Source organism: Mauremys mutica, chromosome 7, assembly GCF_020497125.1.
Source record: "Mauremys mutica isolate MM-2020 ecotype Southern chromosome 7, ASM2049712v1, whole genome shotgun sequence".
In the NCBI taxonomy this organism is placed as follows: domain Eukaryota; kingdom Metazoa; phylum Chordata; order Testudines; family Geoemydidae; genus Mauremys; species Mauremys mutica.
The window spans coordinates 113,237,036-113,256,491 of record NC_059078.1 but is presented as its reverse complement, the minus strand read 5'-3'; the positions used below and the strand labels follow the sequence as shown (position 1 = coordinate 113,256,491).

The 19,456-nt window shown below is 41.4% G+C and overlaps 1 protein-coding gene across 4 annotated transcripts in view; it reads left to right on the top strand.

Moving 5' to 3' along the window:
• Positions 1-19,456, top strand: part of GRK5 (G protein-coupled receptor kinase 5) — a 224,545-nt gene that overhangs the window by 123,594 nt on the left and 81,495 nt on the right. The gene's annotated exons all lie outside the window — the stretch shown is intronic.

Sequence of the window (19,456 nt, the reverse complement as noted above, 5' to 3'; positions counted from 1 at the left end):
GGCCCCCTCAAGGATTGAACTCACAACCCTGAGTTTTTAGCAGGCCAATGCTCAAACCACTGAGCTATCCCTCCCCCCTCAATAGCAATAACTCACAATTCAATCTCTTTTGAGGCACAATGCAAGACTTTGTACAATATTTTAAACCGGAAGTTACTCAAAAAGAATCTGTCAAAATGTTATCTATAACTTTTACTACACATCTATACCAGTGACTTTTCATGACTTAGAAAGAAAATGCGCTACTTCCTTACTGACATCTTATACTTTATTCTTGCTGGCAAATTTCAGCAGTGGTCAATGATTCAGCCCCAAATGGCTTTTTTAAAGTCAGGGTCCAGGGCCAGATTTTTATAACATATCGAGTCCTTACCAAAGTTTAAGTAATATTGAGAGAAAAGAACAGATTAATATGGAATATCCGTAGTGTAGGGATTGAATGAATTTCTTAGATAGAAGAGTGTGAAATAATTTTCAGCATTAATAAATGAGGATTAGTAATTATTATAAACCCGTAATATTAGAATATTTTAGAACATCCTAGTCGTTCTCTCTTCTGAGCTCCTCACTGAATCCTGCCCACCCCATATCTGTCTAATTTTTATGATATGGTCAGTGGGGCAGACACTTCTGTAACTGCCATTTTAGTGCCCGATTCTGCCTCCATTACACACATTCAGTGGCACCTTATTTTGCAAGCAGTCAGTGAAACCTTACAGAATAATGTGCTACTCAGCGTAAGGAGGGCTGGGCAGAATTGAGCCCTTCACAGATAAGACATCATAGCTGTTATTCCAAAAGCCAAAATCTCTGCAGAATGGTTGTTATAGGTGGGGCTGTTAGCACTGTGTATTATTAAGGTTGTTCAACCCTTCCCATTATAAAATCCTGTTTTCAGTTGTCCCAGTGAGGAGGCAGCCGGGATGGTCTCTGGGATCTCGGTTCAGGTGCCCAGAGCTGGATCTTCCACAGCCTGCAGCAGCCCTGAGCTACAATTGCAGGGAAAGTCCTGCTGAGCCCCAGGCTGGAGCTTGCTCTCAGTGCTGATGGAGTCTTCAGAGAATTTAGCTTCTGATATCTAAGAAATCTCACTGGGCATGTACCAAATTGTGATTTTTTTTGAACTTAGCCAAACATGGGAAGATTTCTACTGCAAATACCACGCCCTGCCAACTGCTCAAAGCATGGGGGTGCTAACGCTTTTGAAAGAGAAGGTCATCAGCATTCTTTAACTTGGGCAAAATAATGTCCTTTCCTCTAGCCTCATTCTTGTAACAGTTGCACTGTTTTGGCTGAAATTTTTCCAAAATATCCAGCCTGAGGCAGACACTTGACTGGCCAAGACAGTATGGAGGAGGAAACTGCCTGTTTCAGATGTGGTCGAATTCAAATGTGTGCCTGACTTCTAATGTGGTCATTAATTGTGTGTTCCTCATTTTCTGTGCCTCACTTGGGACGCTGGGGTCTTCAGTAGCAGAAGTGCTGAGCACTCACAGCTGCAAATGAAGTCAATGGGAGCTGTGCTTTGAACATACAACATGCTAAGTAGAGTGAAAAATCAGGTCCTAGGCATCGGAAATTGGGCACCCAAAATTACTGGATACTTTTTAGCTTAATCTCACTGTGCCTCAGTTCCCCATCTGTAAAATGGGTAGATACCCCCTTACCTCACAGGGGTTTTGTGAGATGGGGCACATTAACATTTGTGCAGCACTCAGATACAATTAGGGTGACCCAACAGCAAGTGTGAAAAATCGGGATGGGGTTGAGGGGTAATAGGAGCCAATATAAGAAAAAGACCCAAAAATCGGGACTGTCCTTATAAAATTGGGACATCTGGTCACCCTAGACACAATAGTGATGAGCCCATTGAAAAGACTATCAGGAAAGTTATAAATTCCGTCTTCAGAGCAGGGTTTGAATAGTGAGCTGGAAATAAAGCCCATGGCCACCCATTGAACAACAAGGAGAAAACAAAATATTGAATAGCTGCTCATTTAGTGAGCACCATTCACCCTGTGCAATGAATGAGGCAGGGGTCCTATGGAAAAAATAGTATGAGATCATGTAAGTAAAAACCATGTTCTAATGCATAAGCACAAGGGCCCAAATCAAGTTTCACCAGCAGCCGGAATGTAGGCATGTCCTAATTTTGGTGTTCTTGACTTGCAACCTTCATAATGTTATTTTAACTTACATATTTGGTGTGTAATTGCAACTAAAATAACTGAATAATCTAGAGAAGTGACATACATCTAGGGCAATAGCTGAATTCTTTCTTGCTTAAACTGTTACCAAGAAAACCATTGCTGTTCCCTACCCTTCGGTGAGCAGTTTTGTAATGTTTGTTGTCTGTTTTCATGTTGCAGTGGCAGTTTGCGTTTTTCCAGCGGGCGGAGTGAATTCTGAAATCCAATGGCTTTATCCAGGAGCTACTTTATTTGATGTGGCATGTAAGCAGCAGGGATTTCCTTGTCCCTAGTTGGAGAGCTGCATACCTTGCCTCTTCCATGCAAGTGGGATGAAATTAATCAATGTGGGTTTCTCTGGCAAGCAATGGAATTTTCAACCACTGCACGGTCAGGGGCCCAAAGATTCCCCAAAGGGCAAATAAAGGGAAGGGGAGAAAATGCATGAATGAACAGGTCATGCCAGCACACGAACGCTAAACTTGAGAGTGTCTGAAAAGTTAGGTGGAGAGTGCAAATAAGCATGCATACCCAATACTTCCATGGCAGTTATCCCATACTTTCACTGACCTTGGCAGCATTACGAGGATAATATTTTTGCAAGGATGAACTGCTCTTGAACAATGTCTCTAATGTTTCAGTGTTGGCACAAATATGCTTTCCTTTCAGATCAGGCATGCGGTTCTTCTTTTTCCACCTCCATTTTTTTCTTCCCCTTGCACAAACATATTTAATGTGGCCAGTGAAAAGGAAATCCTAGTTTTCATTCAAGTTCAGGGACTTGCTTGGTGGCTAAGAAGATAGCACAAATCGGTTTCTGGATTCTTGCTCCTAAATGGATCTTGGAGTGATGTTCATGTTCCATTCTATTCTGTTCTATTTGGATTGTTCCACCTCCCTGCTGTGGAATCTGCAGCCTGATTTCATACAGCCTCTTAACTGATTAAGAGGAGACTGCTTGTTCTAAATCTCTAGCATAATTTTTTAACTCTCCCACCCCCACCCACCCCAATCCATACTGGTCTGGAAACCCACAGTAAACCATGCTAGCAACAACTGTTTATAAACAGCATGGTTTATCTGTGGTAGGAAGATTTTTTTCCCTGTGTTTTTAAAGGCATTCAACAAATTCTAGCTATCTAGAGCAGAGTTTCTCAAACAGGGGTCGTCGCTTGTGTAGGGAAAGCCCCTGATGGGCCGGGCCAGTGTGTTTACCTGTCCCGTCCGTAGGTCTGGCCAATCATGGCTCCCACTGGCCACGGTTTGCTGCTCCAGGCCAATGGGAGCTGCTGGAAGCAGCCCAGCCGCCACTTCCAGCACCTCCCATTGGTCTGGAGCAGAGAACCATGGCCAGTGGGAGCCGCGATCGGCCGGACCTGCGGATGGGGCAGGTAAACACACCGGCCCGCCAGGTGCTTTCCTACACAAGCGGCGACCCCTGTTTGAGAAACCCTGATTTGTAAAAAGCCTAATTCAAAAGTCTAAATTACTAGATTTTGACTCTAAGTTCTCAAGCAGAATTTTTCTTACCTTGCCTGTCTGTAAATTTTGACTATCCTTGATAGGGATATGTTGTTGTAGGTTTGTGTGTGTGTACAATTTCCTTCAGCTTGAGCTCCTTCATTCCATAAATTCGTGCAATGGCCTCTTATCACCAGTAAGGAAACCAGGATAATGAAGTACAGTGTAAACACACTACCCGCCCCTCCGCCCCCAACCCCAAACCAAATTAAAAAAAACAACCTATAATCTAGAATCTGCGCTGAGTTGCTGGCACAAAGGTGGCATAACTGATCATTGGAGGGTGACCATCCCCAGCCACAGAGCAGGCCTATGTCTCCTATCTTACTCTACTCCCTACTACTCGTATAAGTGCTGTGTTGGCAGCAAAGGGGGCATGCCCATGACTCTGTTATGCCCGTGACTTTGTTACGCCCATGTCTCTCTTATATCCGACTGATCCTTGCCTGCAGACAATTTAGAGCAGACTTCTGGCTGCTCTATCATATGCGTGGGGGTAGCCTGGCACACAGCATGCCTGTTTTCATGAGCAGTGCTGTGCACTCCACAGCCTCACATTTTCAAAGAAATGTATGGAATTTAGCCACCCAACTCCTCATTAAAGTCAAACTTTATGTGTATGTGAAAATGTAGATATACTGTAACAGTGAGATAATCCCACATCTCTCCTTGCTCAATGAAACTCAACAGTTTACGTGAACAATGTAAACACACAAACGGGCACACTACACTTCAGGGAACATCAGATATTCTGAACCGTTGAGATGGTTTGCAAATAGCCATGCCCCTTTGTGCAGTGATCCTGTTACCGTTGCCAAGCTATGTGAAGTCAGGCTGGGTCAGCACTTGGATGGGAGGCCTTCCAGGGATGTTTAGGGGCTGCAGGAGGTATAAGGTTGGTGATTCACTAGGTGGTACGTCCCTTAGAATCAGTAGTACGGCATGGGGCATTCAGGTGTTGTCTTTCAAACGGGAAGCAAATCAAAGCACTTGACCGCTTATGGTGAGTTAAACATTTCATAGCACAATTTACAGAGGTGGGGGTGTTAGTTAAGCCCGGAGTTCTTGTCAGTTCCTGGGGGGGGGGGAGTAATTATAGTCTGTCTACTGAAATTCCCGTGGTTGTTTTGCTCAGTGCTGTACGCCACTGCGTAGCATTCATGTGTGCTGCTAAACAGTGACTGCTTTTCAGCGATCCCTGTAAATGCTGTAGCATAAGAATGCACAGCATGTTGAGGTGTTTGGGGATGAGAGGCACTATATAAGTGCAAGAGATTCATATTACAATATGAAACTAAACCAGGGAATGGAAGAAAAGAATGAAAGGAGATAAAATGAAGAATAAGAATGTTAAGATCAGCTTAGAGAATGTATGGATGATAACTGAGCAGGAAACCATTGTCCGTTTCCTGAGGCAAATCAGCTTTCATAAACACATGAAAGAGGTTCCTCGTCAAAATACCCTCTCTTTTTAGCTCTCTTTAATATTGTTCAAGGTTTTTACGTATTTGGACACCAGCCACTGAGCCCTCTCAATCCATCACACTGTTCAGTGAAGAGAGGAGCTTGCTACTGCATACGTCTGTTAAAAAGGAAATCAACATACTTTCCGTTAAACAGTCCCCGTTAGCACAAGTTCCTCTTAGTTTCTTCTGAGTTTCCAAATGACTTTTAAATAGCTTTTCCACTGTTAATACCAATTTTACCCAGCATACCAGCGCCTTCACACCCACTCAGCTGGGGTTATCGCTCAGCAGGAAGTTGAAGCAGAGAGAGAACATAAATTAAGCTTATGTCAGTGTTCCGATTACAGAGAGAGACCTTGTTTTTCAAAAGCTGATATGTTAGCCATAAAATTAGCATTGGTGTTAACTTGTTAAGATAGGTATCTGTTAAAGAGTGAAAATTATATCCATTTCTTCAGAACTGGTGGAAGGGATTGATTTTTGTTTAAAAATATTGCACAGTGTGTTACTGGTGGTTTGATTAATATCATTATTGGGTTTGTTTTTCAATAGTTTTAGTTTACTTAAAAAAATGGGGGGAGACAAATGTTTAAAAAATAATTTGTCATCTTAAGACTGTGGGGTTTCATTAGTTTATTTGGGGATTTTGAGTGTGTATTTCAAAACCAGCAAGCAAGCAAGAAATCTAGCAACCAGGGAGCAACTATCAGAATCTACTATTTTGTTAAAAGAATCATTAATAAAATGGCTAAGATGTTTAAAACTTGAAGTGGCTCCTGGATATTATGCACAGTAACTATTTTGCATAAGGAATTTTATTATATGCACAGTAGAAACTTGTATTCCTTATATATATATGCATTGGCATATTACTTTGCCCATTGTACAGATCTGATGAAGGCTTAGTCTAGACTGATTCAGAAGGCATAGAGTGGTTTTACAGAATTCTTTTTAGTGTTAAGAAAACGATTCACAAGATGTCTCCTTTAGTTTCCTGGAACTGGGATGTTTATTTTGTGCTGTGTACAACAGAAACAGTTCTGTAGAATTCACGGCCTTAAACATTCAAGTTACAACATTTACTAAAATATTCTTTCAGCACGTATTACTCAGGATATAACCAGGGCGACAACTAAATAAAAGTACTAGACAGAAAATAAGTTGGGTATTTCAGTCATTATCTCTAGAACCAGACAAAAAAGCCCCAAGGTAAAAGACAAACTCACTAGCTGCTTTAACTACTACAAAATAGGGATAACCAAACCTTCGTTCCTTACTCCAAGGGGCACCTCTAGAGTCTGAGGAGACCTTTTGTATTTCTTTGGGGGAATTTTTCAATCCATCTTCATGGCTCATACAGTGTTGGGCGTTGTTTAAGAAGACAAAAATTGTTTTCCTAGCCAAACTTAAGTGTGTATATCAGATATAGTTATCAGGTAACTGCTAATTGTTTCACAAAGGCTATAAAACATTAACTATGTTTGTGTTAACCAGATTGGGGGGAGGTATTCTATGCCAAAGCGGTTAGTGTCATGGCCTGCTATGAGGATACACGAAGGAAATGCAAATGTCAGTTCGCCATTCAGTAGTGTCCCAACCAATCACAGAGGACCCATTCTTGAAGCTTTAATGAGAACCCTCCCTTCCCCGCCCCCCCAAGGCATGGATTCAGTGACATATGTTTATAAAGGGTGTCATTTACAGGAAGAGTAGCCGCTTCTTTACTAGTCGCTTGGATTTTTGAGCTAACAAAGATGTGCAAAAATATACCAGCTCTTCTCAAGTTCATTGACTCCATTAAATGCCCTAAATTCTAATTTGTAACCAAATGTATTCTTAAAAGTATAGGATTTGTTTAAGAATCGCATAGATAACTGTCAGGAGTCTACCCTCACTTGAAACTGGGCGGTTTCAAAGTGAGGACCCGCATGTCTTCCCCCCACCCCAAAATCCTAGGGTAGGTCTCCTTCAAGCTGCCACCACTCGGTCGATTACGTGGGCCGAGACACCCCTGTTTCCCCCCTTGGGAACACAGATCAATTCACAGAGGAGGAACCTTCCCCCTCCCCCCTCTCTCCAGCCTGCTCTGGAGACAGAGGTGCCTGGATTCAAACGCCTTGAATCTCACACACACAGGGAAGCAGCCCACTTCCCCCTCCCCTTCCCCTGAATTTCCCCAAGGGAAGGAATTAACCAAGTCCAAAGAAAAGAAAAGAATTTATTAAAGAATAAAAAGAAAAATACAGAATCTCTATGAGCCCAAGCTGGACACTCATAGGGTATAACCTTATCAATCTCTGGAGAGAATCCCCTCTCCCCTTTTCTCAGTAAAAGCAATATCAGCAAACAGGAATAAAGCATTTCCTTTAGCAAACACACAATTGCAAATATAGAAATCAAATCATAAGACTAATTCGCCTTTCTAATTAATACTCACTATTAATTAGTAGAAACTACTCCAGGAGAACTTGGAGACATGACTGTCTTCTGTTAAAACCAAAACCAGTTCTCACCCAGACAAAGGCTTCCCTCCACAGAGATTTGAAAAAATCTTATCTCTGATTGGTCCTCTGGTCAGGTGGTCACCAGGTACTACATGTTAACCCTTTACAGGTAAAAGAGACCTTAACCCTTAACTATCTGTTTATGACACGCCCCCCAAATCGCCAACAGTGGGAACTACTGGTGGTGATTTCCTTCTAGAACTGTAAAATAAACAGATAAACAAAACACATGCACTATTACCTATACTACTAAGTATGTAACAACAAGATATTTGACATTGAAGAACACTTTGTATGCATTTGAGCGGACATACTTGGCATTGTCCTTGCCCATCCCGTCCCAGTGGAAGGAATGTTTTTAACCTGTTTTTGCTTTGTTGACCCCAGAATGCCCACTGGGATGTGAGGGCCCAAGCTTAAGAGCTTGTCCCAGTACTTAGTTGGAACTACCAACTGTCTTTGAGGATGCTGGCCTTCCTGGTGTCCACCAGAAAGAATGTCCTTATATAAAAGTCCTTGTTTTACAACAAACTGGAATTGGGTAGAAGAGCTGAGAGGCGGTGGGTTGCTTCGTGCCGCCGCCCAAGCTTTCTTAAGGCTGTCATCGGCTTCCTGCTCAGTCTGGAACTGTTCCCTTGAGGCGGGAGACACCAGTTCCTCTGGGAGCGATGTAGGTGATGAGGTTGTTTTCATTGACTGTGGACCGCTCTCCGCTGGTGCACAAGGTGATATTTCAGGCTCTGGCTGAGCCTCTTGGGTAGAGTTGTCTGCTGCTTCTGCCAGTTTAGGCCCGTTGGCGCCCCCTGGCGGTGGAGTTGCAAGCACTGGCGTCAGTGCTGGCGCTGGTTCTGCCGCTGGTTGCTTTTCCAGTTCCGGTTCTGGGACTGGATGTACTATGGCTGCTGTAGTTGTTGGCATGAGATCCGGTTCCACCACCTCTGTCTGGGTCTCTGGTAACACAGACAGGGTCCTGGTGGATGGCTGAGGAACAGGGATGGGAGTGCCTGCTTGTTTGGCCTGGCCGCAGGTGACCACTCCCCCACTCTTGGCCAGCTGCACATGGTTGGCCAAGTTTTCCCCCAGTAGCATGGGGATGGAATAATTGTAATAGACAGCAAAAGTCCTTTTTCCTGACCAGTCCTTGTACTGGTCTTCAGGGATGCTGTACCCATGGCAGGTCCTTTTAACCTTTTTGAAGAAGGCCTTAGTGTCCTCACCTGCCATGTAGGTGGGAAATTTCTTGGGATGGGGAACAGTGCCTTCTGGTGCTGGCCACACCCCTCTGCAGTCAGTGAATTTTATGTGTGGCTTGCTGGTGTTGCTTTTTGGTGCTGGCCACACCCCTCTGCAGTCAGTGAATTTTATGTGTGGCTTGCTGGTGTTGCTTTTTGGTGCTGGCCACACCCCTTTGCAGTCAGGGAATTGGTTTCCCCAATTCCTAACCCTCTCTATTCCCGAGAGACTGAATAGAAAAGAAACAAAACCTTTTCATTTGCAAATGTGTAGTTGCTGTTTGCTGATATACTGAGAAAACCAAAGAAAACTGGTTTGTCCTGTTTCTAGCACTTGCTAAGTACCTCACAGTGGGGGTCCTTTCTAACAAGCCTCCTAGAAAAACTTGCACCTCTTTCCTAGCTGTTTTTAAGCAGACAGAAAGAAAAAAAAAAAAAAAAGAAGAAGCTGGTGCTACTCAGTACCTGCAGAAAAGTGTAGTAAATCCTCTCAGAGATTTGTATTCCCTGGCTCCAGAGGATTTGAAAAGACACAGGGAAAAAAAATCTGGCTGGAGGGTTTCTGTCTCCCCCCCCCAAACCTGTTTCCCTGTTGGATGGGAATGTACTTTGTCGAGCACTTCCCCCCACCTTAGGAATCCTGAGTGATACCTGATATCACAAAGGAAGGACACACCTCTAGGGAAGAGTTCTTCCTCAGCATAGCCAGCAGAGAAAAAAACTTCTCCTAACCCTGAAAACTGCTTGAAACTGCCTTTTCCTCAAGCTGCCTCAAGCAAACAGAAGAAAACTGCTTCCAACAAAGCCTGTTGGAAACTAAATTGCCTCCAGCCAACCTGGCTGAAACTGTAAGCTGCCTGTGCTCTGAGTTGCTGTACTCAGCAGCCCAGCTGAAAGGCTGCTGCTAACAATACCCCTGAGAAAAATCTGGTCTATTCCTTAGGGATTTGTGTTCTCCTGTCTTCTGATCCTTTCAAAAGACACAGGGAGAAAAAAAACCTGGCTGGAGGGTTCCTCTCTGCAACCCCCAAACCTGCTTTTCCTGTTGGATGGGAATGTACTTTGGCGAGCACTTCCCCCCACCTCAGGAATCCTGAGTGGTACCTTGTATCACAATGGATGCCAGTACCTCTCCACCGGAGGCTTTGTAACAGAAAGCCCTGCAAAAACTGAAAATACTTGTAACCCTGAAACTGCTTCAGAGTGCCTCTGGTAGAAAAGCCTTGCCTCTCTCTCTGGGTCCGAAACACCACTGCCACCATGTCAGGAGTCTACCCTCACTTGAAACTGGGCGGTTTCAAAGTGAGGACCCGCATGTCTTCCCCCCACCCCAAAATCCTAGGGTAGGTCTCCTTCAAGCTGCCACCACTCGGTCGATTACGTGGGCCGAGACACCCCTGTTTCCCCCCTTGGGAACACAGATCAATTCACAGAGGAGGAACCTTCCCCCTCCCCCCTCTCTCCAGCCTGCTCTGGAGACAGAGGTGCCTGGATTCAAACGCCTTGAATCTCACACACACAGGGAAGCAGCCCACTTCCCCTCCCCTTCCCCTGAATTTCCCCAAGGGAAGGAATTAACCAAGTCCAAAGAAAAGAAAAGAATTTATTAAGAATAAAAAGAAAAATACAGAATCTCTATGAGCCCAAGCTGGACACTCATAGGGTATAACCTTATCAATCTCTGGAGAGAATCCCCTCTCCCCCTTTTCTCAGTAAAAGCAATATCAGCAAACAGGAATAAAGCATTTCCTTTAGCAAACACACAATTGCAAATATAGAAATCAAATCATAAGACTAATTCGCCTTTCTAATTAATACTCACTATTAATTAGTAGAAACTACTCCAGGAGAACTTGGAGACATGACTGTCTTCTGTTAAAACCAAAACCAGTTCTCACCCAGACAAAGGCTTCCCTCCACAGAGATTTGAAAAAATCTTATCTCTGATTGGTCCTCTGGTCAGGTGGTCACCAGGTACTACATGTTAACCCTTTACAGGTAAAAGAGACCTTAACCCTTAACTATCTGTTTATGACAATAACCATTAGATGAAAGGTTAAAAAAAAAAGCCAAATAAACATTGCTTACTCAGAATATGGATACCCAATTACAGGTCACCTCCCATACAGTCTCATCACAGTTAATGCAGAGCTGGGAGAGGTACAGAGTGTTTCATTCATGTAAAGCTGTGGTTCTCAACCAGGGTTATGCAGAGGTCTTCCAGGGGGTACATCAACTCATCTAGATATTTGCCTAGTTTTACAACAGGCTACATAAAAATTACTAGAGAAGTCAATACAAATTAAAATTTCATACAGACAATGATTTGTTTACACTGCTCCATATACTATACACTGAAATGTAAGTAAATATTTATATTCCAATTGATTTGTTTTATAATTACATGGTAAAAATGAGAAAGCAAGCCATTTTTCAGTAATAGTGTGGCTGTGACACTTTTGTATTTTTATGGCTGATTTTGTAAGCAAGTTGTTTTTAAGTGAGGTGAAATTTGGGGGCACACAACACAAATCAGACTCCTGAAAGAGGTATAGTAGTCTGGAAAGATTGGGCACCACTGATTTAAAATGTGCTTGCCAGAGATGGACAAACTGGGCTTGATTCAAAGCCCTTTGAAATCAATGGAAGTCTTTCTATGGTCTTCCATGGGCTTGGCATCAGGCTCATTTTTGTAACTCACAATTTATTCAGCTGGTACACCCCCTTTTCCTGTTCACAAATACAGGGAAACCCCACTATAACGCGCCCCGCTATAACGCGAATTCGGATATAACATGATCATAAGGTGGCTCTGGTCGCCCCAAGCGCAAAAAAAAAAGCAGCTGGAGCGCCGCAGAAGCACTAAAAAGAAAAAAATGGCCAGAGCGCCGCCGAAGCGCAAAAAAGGAAAAAAGAAAAAAAAAGAGGCTGGAGCGCTGCCAAAGAAAAAAAACAACCCAAAAATGGAATGTGCCTTCCCCACTGCCTCTTCCCCCCCCACCTCCACTTCTTCTTTTGGCGACAAGAGCCGTTCTCCTCCCCAGCCGCTCCTCGCTCTTCCTCTGGCCCTTGCACGTCTCCCCTGCTCTCCCCAAGTGTTTCCCTCTCTCGCTGCATGGCTGAGAGCCCCCGCTGCTGGAGCTGCACCCTTTCAGTTACTGTTATGGGCAGTTCGCAAATGCAAGTCGTTTTCTGCCCAAGAGAAATTGACTGGCCTGAAACTGACCGGCTTGAAATGGTAAACCTCGCTATACCGTGACCCCGCATTTATCGCGATCAAACTTTTTGGATCCCAATCATCGTATTATAGCGGGGTTTCACTGTAGTTGGCAAGCATTTTTTTTAATTCATGATTCAAAATGGTTTGAATATTTCATATGAACAAAATTTCACATTATTTTATCTGCAACAATTACTTTGACTATACAGTATCTGCAATTCATTATTTGAGCTCTGTGATTAGTCACCTAAGTCACATGGTAATATTTATGGTCATCCAATCAGGGAAAAAAGGGTTTTATAGAGCGGAGGAGGGCTGGAATAACTCAGAGGGATTTCTAGCACTGCCATTGACAGATGTACTTGTCTGTCCATGTCCACAGCCAATATAGACGGACGGGCTTTGTTAAATTAAAGATACATGCTACCACACAAGTGCTGGATCCCAGGGGCTGTATTCCCCTGCCACACCATTTGGCTGTAGTCCTGTCACAGGGCTGGATTATGAGATATCTTCCTGCCAGTGAAATGCTACCACACTCTCAACCCCACTTATGTTTCTAGTGGTGGTGGCTCCCCCAACACATCATTTGCTTTGCTGCTGCTGCTGCACATTACAAAAAAGTGAGGAGGGGTTAGTCATCCCTCCTGCTGTTCATCCAGAGCCTTTCTCCAAAATCAACAAAGAGATTCTAAGATGGCCCACATAAACATTGCTGCTGCAGATGCTCGTGCAAACATATTCATGCAGCTGTTTGTGGGATTCCACTTTCCACAGACATTTCCCTGGGGAAAACTTCACCACGTCTGTTCACAGGAAACAAATAAAAGGGACCCCATGTACCGTTGGAGCAAATTAAATTGTGGGAATTTTCTGAAGTATTCTCCTAACCATTTTTTTTTTTTGGGCAACATCAGCATAGGTCTAATGTTTAGAAAATTTCATCCTTAGTGTAGTTCTTCTCTGATGCATGGAGTCTACCCAGGTAGTCTAACACTGTGAAAGCTGGGGAGCTGGGGGAAGGAAAGGAAGGTATTGTCTGAATCTGAATAAATGAGATGATTAAACATCAGAAGATTATTTTTGTTTGCTTTAAAAGAGACAGTTGACAAGCAGAGAAAATGAAATTGGCGGGACTAGAAACCAGTTTGAAGTAATTCCATTGTCACAAATAATCTTGTTTATATTTGTATTTTTAATTAATTAGTGTAGTCGGCATCAAAGCAACAGCCACTCCAATGGGGTTGGTTGTAGGTCTGTCAGACTTATAAAATCCCACATAAAAAGGGGGAAATAACTCAGGTGTAAAAATGTGCTCCAGGCTGGAATGTACTATATGTTGTCTGGACATTTTAAAGTTATACAACTGTGGAAAAAAATAAGAGTGAATAGCAAACTGAAAATGATGGCAGTTTAAAATAAAAAATGTTGCAAGCCTCTCAACTGTAGCGTGGTCTAATCTATTTTAGTATTTAGTGTAAATAAAAATAATAAATGGGTGAAGTATTGAATTTTAGAAAATGTGTGCTTTTGTTACTGGTAAAGTAACTCCTTCACAAACCTTAGTTTTTAGGATTGGTATTATGCACCTATGCAGTACAGAGGTGCTAATATATGCACTCGTTAAGACAGGAACCATCGCCCAGATCCTTAAAGTATTTGGGTGCCTAACTCCCTTAGGAAATCAAAGGAAACTAGCACTTTTGAGCATCTTGGTCCATGTCTTTGTTTTTAATCTCCTTAAAGTGCATGCAAAATGATGGCAGTATAGATAGACTTGTCAGAATTCAGTTTTTTTATAATTGTAATGAAGAATATCAGATGTTTATTTTTAAGCATTTTAAAATTTTTATCAATTTTAAATTTTCACAGTTGTGCAAAATGATGGGTTTTAAGAGATTTTTTTTTCTAATTTTATCAATTTAAATGGTCACAGTTGCAGGAAATGTTCGGTGTGGGGCGGGTCAGACAATAATTATTGAATAGCAGTAGACATTGAGATTCAAAATAACAGTTTATATCTGTTAAAACACAAACTGTCAGCATCACATGTCAAAATATACAAAATAAATATCTTCAAGCAGAATTTTTCTTATTTTTCCTATTTTTGGCAATTTTAATTATTATTGATGGAAATGGTTTGTCGTCAGTTTGTGTGTGTATGATGAAATCAGCATTTACCAATAAAACTGTAATCCTTCCAAGCTTATGTGTAGGTGTTTAATATGTGTAGGTGTTTAATATAAAAAGAGAATCTGTTGTGATCTGTTGGGCTCAATGTCTGCTCCATGGATTTGGATTACAAGTAATTAGCAAGGAAGTTTAAGACTATCTAGTAGCACTTTGTGCTGTATGGAAGGGTGAGTTCTGAGGTTTCAATTCTTCAAAGAATAAACACGTTTTCCTCCTTGTGCTGCACCTGTTGTTCTTGTTCAGGTCTTATTATACTGGGCCTTAAATCCCCGGCACTAGCCACTCTGAGTGATGCGCATCTCAACTCAGGGACATTCGCTCATACCCCAAAGTATTCCTTAGAACTGGGTGAGCTGGGGCTGAATTTCTTCTTCTTCCTAGATAATCACCACTGTCTATGTTGGTTTCAGACTCGCCAAAAGCAGCATGCTTATAGGAGGGTTTTCTCTGAGAGACACTAGCAATTGAAACAATATTAAGTCAATCACTCCTGAAGAAGTCGACTGATAGATAATCTAATCTAATCTATCACAGTTATGTGGGCCTATTACCATAGTATCGGCTCACAAACTCTAACATATTTATCCTCACAACATGCCTGTGAAGCAGGGAAGTGCTATTTTGCAGATGGAAACATTGTGCGCCACTGAGCAGTGTGTGCGGCTTTATCTGTAGTGGTGAATGGAGTCTGTCTATATTCAACAATTATAATGTGACTAGTATCATAGTTTCTGGGGATCTCCTGGGTGAACTGAGTTATAACTTTTTCTTCCTCTTGTGTTCGCTCTTAAAAATGTCTAGATTAGGGTGACCAGAGAGCAAATATGAAAAATCTGGACAGGTTTTTTTTTTCGATGGGGAGAAAGAGTATAATTGCATATATAAGACAAAGCCGCTATTATTGGGACGACTGGTCACCCTTGTTTAGATTTTATATTCTGATTTGCTTGGTTAATTTTTAGGCCACGATTTTCAAAAGTGATTAGTGATTTTGAGTACCCAGCTTGAGACATCTTAAAGGGGCCTGCTTTTCAGAGAGCGAGTTCTCAGCACATTCACCTGATGGTAAAACAGGTGAGACCTATGTTGCACACCCACCAACTTGCCTGTAGTAGCCCTCCTAAGTCACCAAGCAAATGACTCTCCTCCCACTGTAAATACTTTTCCAGCAGCCGGAGCTGGGGCAACAATGCCCCGCTTCCCCATTAAGAATGAAATACGCTATGAGCCGTGGAACTGTATTTGGGGTTTTTCAGAGATAACAATGCTGAACTCTTGTATGGTGCTTTTCTTATTGCAGATTGCAAATACCCGGGTCCCCGGTAAGCCTTAGGTAGCTCTTGTTGGCTCTCAGATCTATGGTGATAAAGACCAGAATAGAAGAGAAGAGAATAATTGGGGGAGCCCTGGTGTAAATGAAGCTGAAGTTGGTCCTTTAATTTTGAACACAAGGATGGGTCTTTTGTAGTGAAACACATTTCTTATAGGAGATGAAAACCCATATTTTATAGACTGTAATAGCTGGCGTTCCAACTTTGCACCTTATTCTACAATATAGCAGCAGCACAGACACTGTTAATAATGCAATCAAAACATTTTAGGCCCTTTTAAATCATGCACAAAGAAGCCTTTGATAGGAAGCAACTTTCATCACCCTCAAAGACTGGGTAGATTAGTATGCTCTGTTTATTATATTTATATGTAGGTAGGTGTAATTTCACATTCGACTGGAGAAGGGCAAGAATAAATTATAGCAGGTAAGCACTAGTGTTAGAGTTACTGGTTTTAAAAGGAAAAATATATTCCTTTTAAAAGTGTCTCTCAGTGGGGTTATTCAGTGTTGTAAAAGGTACTTTCCATTATGATGCTGATGGCACACGTAACAATTATGTTTACATTTTAAAGCACCAGTGTTCTTTTTTGGATAAGCAAATAGTATATTCCTTTAATATTTGATTTATTTCCTGCTTTTGTCATTTTTGTGCTTTGGAGAGATTCCATTTTGTAAGCAAAGATGGGCAAAAAACGGAGGTGATTTTTGTTTTGCAAAACCTGTTTGGGGTTTAGGTTTGCAAAACCAAAACAAAGGGCAGTTAGGATCTATTTTATCAGAACCATCCTAACTTTGAGTAGGGGACAGAGATGTTGGCTGAATGGTTCTGGTTTTACCCCATCTCTAGAAAAAAGTTCAACGCATGCCTAAGCTGGTTCAGAAGCTGCACATTGTTCTGACATGTTTCAACACCTTGGGAAAAATTTGCAAATTTGGTGTGATCTAGGGTGACCAGATGTCCCGATTTTATAGGGACAGTCTTGATTTTTGGGTCTTTTTCTTATATAGGCTCTTATTACCTCCCATCCCCTGTCCTGATTTTTCACATTTGCTGTCTGGTCACCCTAATGTGATCTTGCAATTTACACTAGACCTGAAAACATCAGAATAATTTTGTCAGCCTAATGTCATTATCCCTCTCCAATTTTTTAGTCCTTCCCTAAAAAATAATAAAATCTATATTGCAAAGATTTAAAAAAAAAACCCATCTGCCTCCAAAGCTGTTTAGGCCCTCTTTAGAGCTGGTAGAAAATGCTAACTATGTTGCATGAGATTTGGGGGAGGAGGGGAAACACATTTTCTTTTACCCAAAATCAAAACCCATTTATTTTAATCAGTTTTCAAAAAACTTTTCTGGTCATTTTTTTCAGTGTTTGGAAACAGTTTTATCCCCCTTCCCACCTCACCCCACCCCACAAAAAAAGTTTTACCAAAAGTAAAACAATATTAATGGAAACCATTGAATTTATTTATCTCAAAAAAGGTTGATCAAAATGAAATTTTGGAAATGGGACTATTCACATGCTTGAATATACAGTCAAGTACTTTGCTGAATTAGGGCCTTAATCAAAAGACCTATTTTATAGAAACATCTCCCAGGGAACAAGCTTAGCCTTATACAGTGAACAGTAGTGACCTCTGCTTTTCAAGACATAATTCGCTCAATGAAAACGCTGTTGGCCAATTCCAAATGTTCAAGTGGTGTTTAAAGTGTGGAACTCTGATCTCTTAATATAGAAATTACTAAATAAATATACAATAAACCTAGAGTGAATATAATTTATCACCTAGAATTTTTACTATATTTTATTTAAATCTTTTCTGCCGACTTTTTAATAGCCTTCTCTATTGATCGGGACAGTTGCTTAATTGGGATGATAAACAGTTCACTGGCAGGTCTACTGTATTTGCCAATTCTAAATAAAGAAACTGAAAGGTTAAAACTAACTGACCTCCTATCGTTTTCACCCTTCCCTTTTTAAAGATCCATTCTGTCTGCGTGTGACCTTGCAGGTGTTAAAGCAAAAGTCTTCCAAAATGGGAGAGGCAGTCTGCTAGAGTTATTGCTCTCAGAATTGTTTTAGTTCCACTGCGTCATCACAAACATATGGTTTCACTTCCAAATGTTTAACATTTCCTTCCATTTCCTCAGGAAATCATTCTTTCTGTTTTTTAAACTTTTGCAACTGGATGGATATCTTTATTGGCAGACATACAGAAAATGACACAATAATTAAACCCAGTCCAAGATAGGCTTCTGATCATATGATCTGCCCAGCGATCTCTCTTTTCCCTTCCTGGCTGCTAGTCTGTTGTCAAGAATCTGGACATGCAATTACAGCACAGCTTGCATTGGTTTTGCACTTGTTTAATATAACACAATTGTCACCTTCTGGGCTTGAGCTGAGACATATGGTTTTACTTTTTAGTCCAGAACATGGTCCATATATCCCAAAATATTAATGCAGGCCAGAATCCTGCAACTGACTGAGCATGGTCAATTGCAAGATCAGGGCCTAGGGGGAAAAAATTATGTCACCTAAAAGGAATGAAAACAATTACGCCATTTATGTATGTTACCTATCAAATATATCCCGTTTTTTAATCAAAGACAGGCTGGCTCCAGGCAACTGGACTTGAGTCTTGTGTTTAGCTGGTGTTATTACTGGTATTTCCTTTTTCCTCCTTAAGAATGGGTTAACATTTTCATGGGCTGGCCATGTTATATAGCTATAGTAGCAGGTGTGTGTTCATTTATTCTCCATTTTATATTATCCATAAAAATAATGTTTAACTTGCTTCATAATGTTTCCTGTATTTTGTATGCCATAATGTCAGTCTGTTGATGCATAAATCTCATAGATTATTCAGACAATCTATATGCTCAAATACTAGTCTTTAATGATATTATAAGTGTTCTAGGGTGAATGTTTCCCATACTCTCCTATTTTCACAAATTTTCAAAAGCTGCATATATTTTTGTACTATAAATAATTATGCTATACATAAAATACAGCTATACAAGAAGAAACATTTAAAATGCATCAAATGTTTACATGTGCGTACATTTATGCTGCATTTTACTACATCGATTCACACATTTAACCTATATTAAGAAATATTATCTTTTGCACTGTTCACTTTATATTGTCTTGGCTTCAGAGCGATCATAATAGAGTTTGGGACTTTTAGAAGGGCTTGATTCCTAATTTGGGGGAAAACTGAGTGACACGGGGACTCAGGATGTTTATTTCTGAGTGTACATTATGCACAATAAGCACACAATTACTGTTAACCTTGAACTGAGACAGCAAATGCAGCAAAAGGTTTCTCTGTAATTCCACCTTCAGAACTCCAACTAAACCTCATCTGAGGCTCAGCACATTTAGTTTGCCATAGGTTTCTGTTTCTGCTCCCCTATTGCATTGCAAACTCCTATTGAATTTGCTGCCCACTCTGATCCTGGTCCAGGAAAGAATTTATGCACATGCTTAAAGTGCATGCACATATTTAAAGTTAAGCACTTACTTAAATGCTTTGATGGATAAAGGCTTGTGCCAGGCCTCTTTCAGCATCATTGTTTTCCAGGTCAAAGGATTCTCATTTTTATGTCCTCACTTGAATTGAGCAAGTTCTCCTTTGATTGCCATTGCTCTGCACATGTCTTCTCTCTAGAAACCTACATGTTCAAGCTGCATAACCATGCAGTGCTTGAAAGGGCCACCATCAAGGCAGTGAGGCCTAAAATTCAGCATTCTGACTTTCTCTCAGTACATGGCTGTGTCATGCTGTTCCATG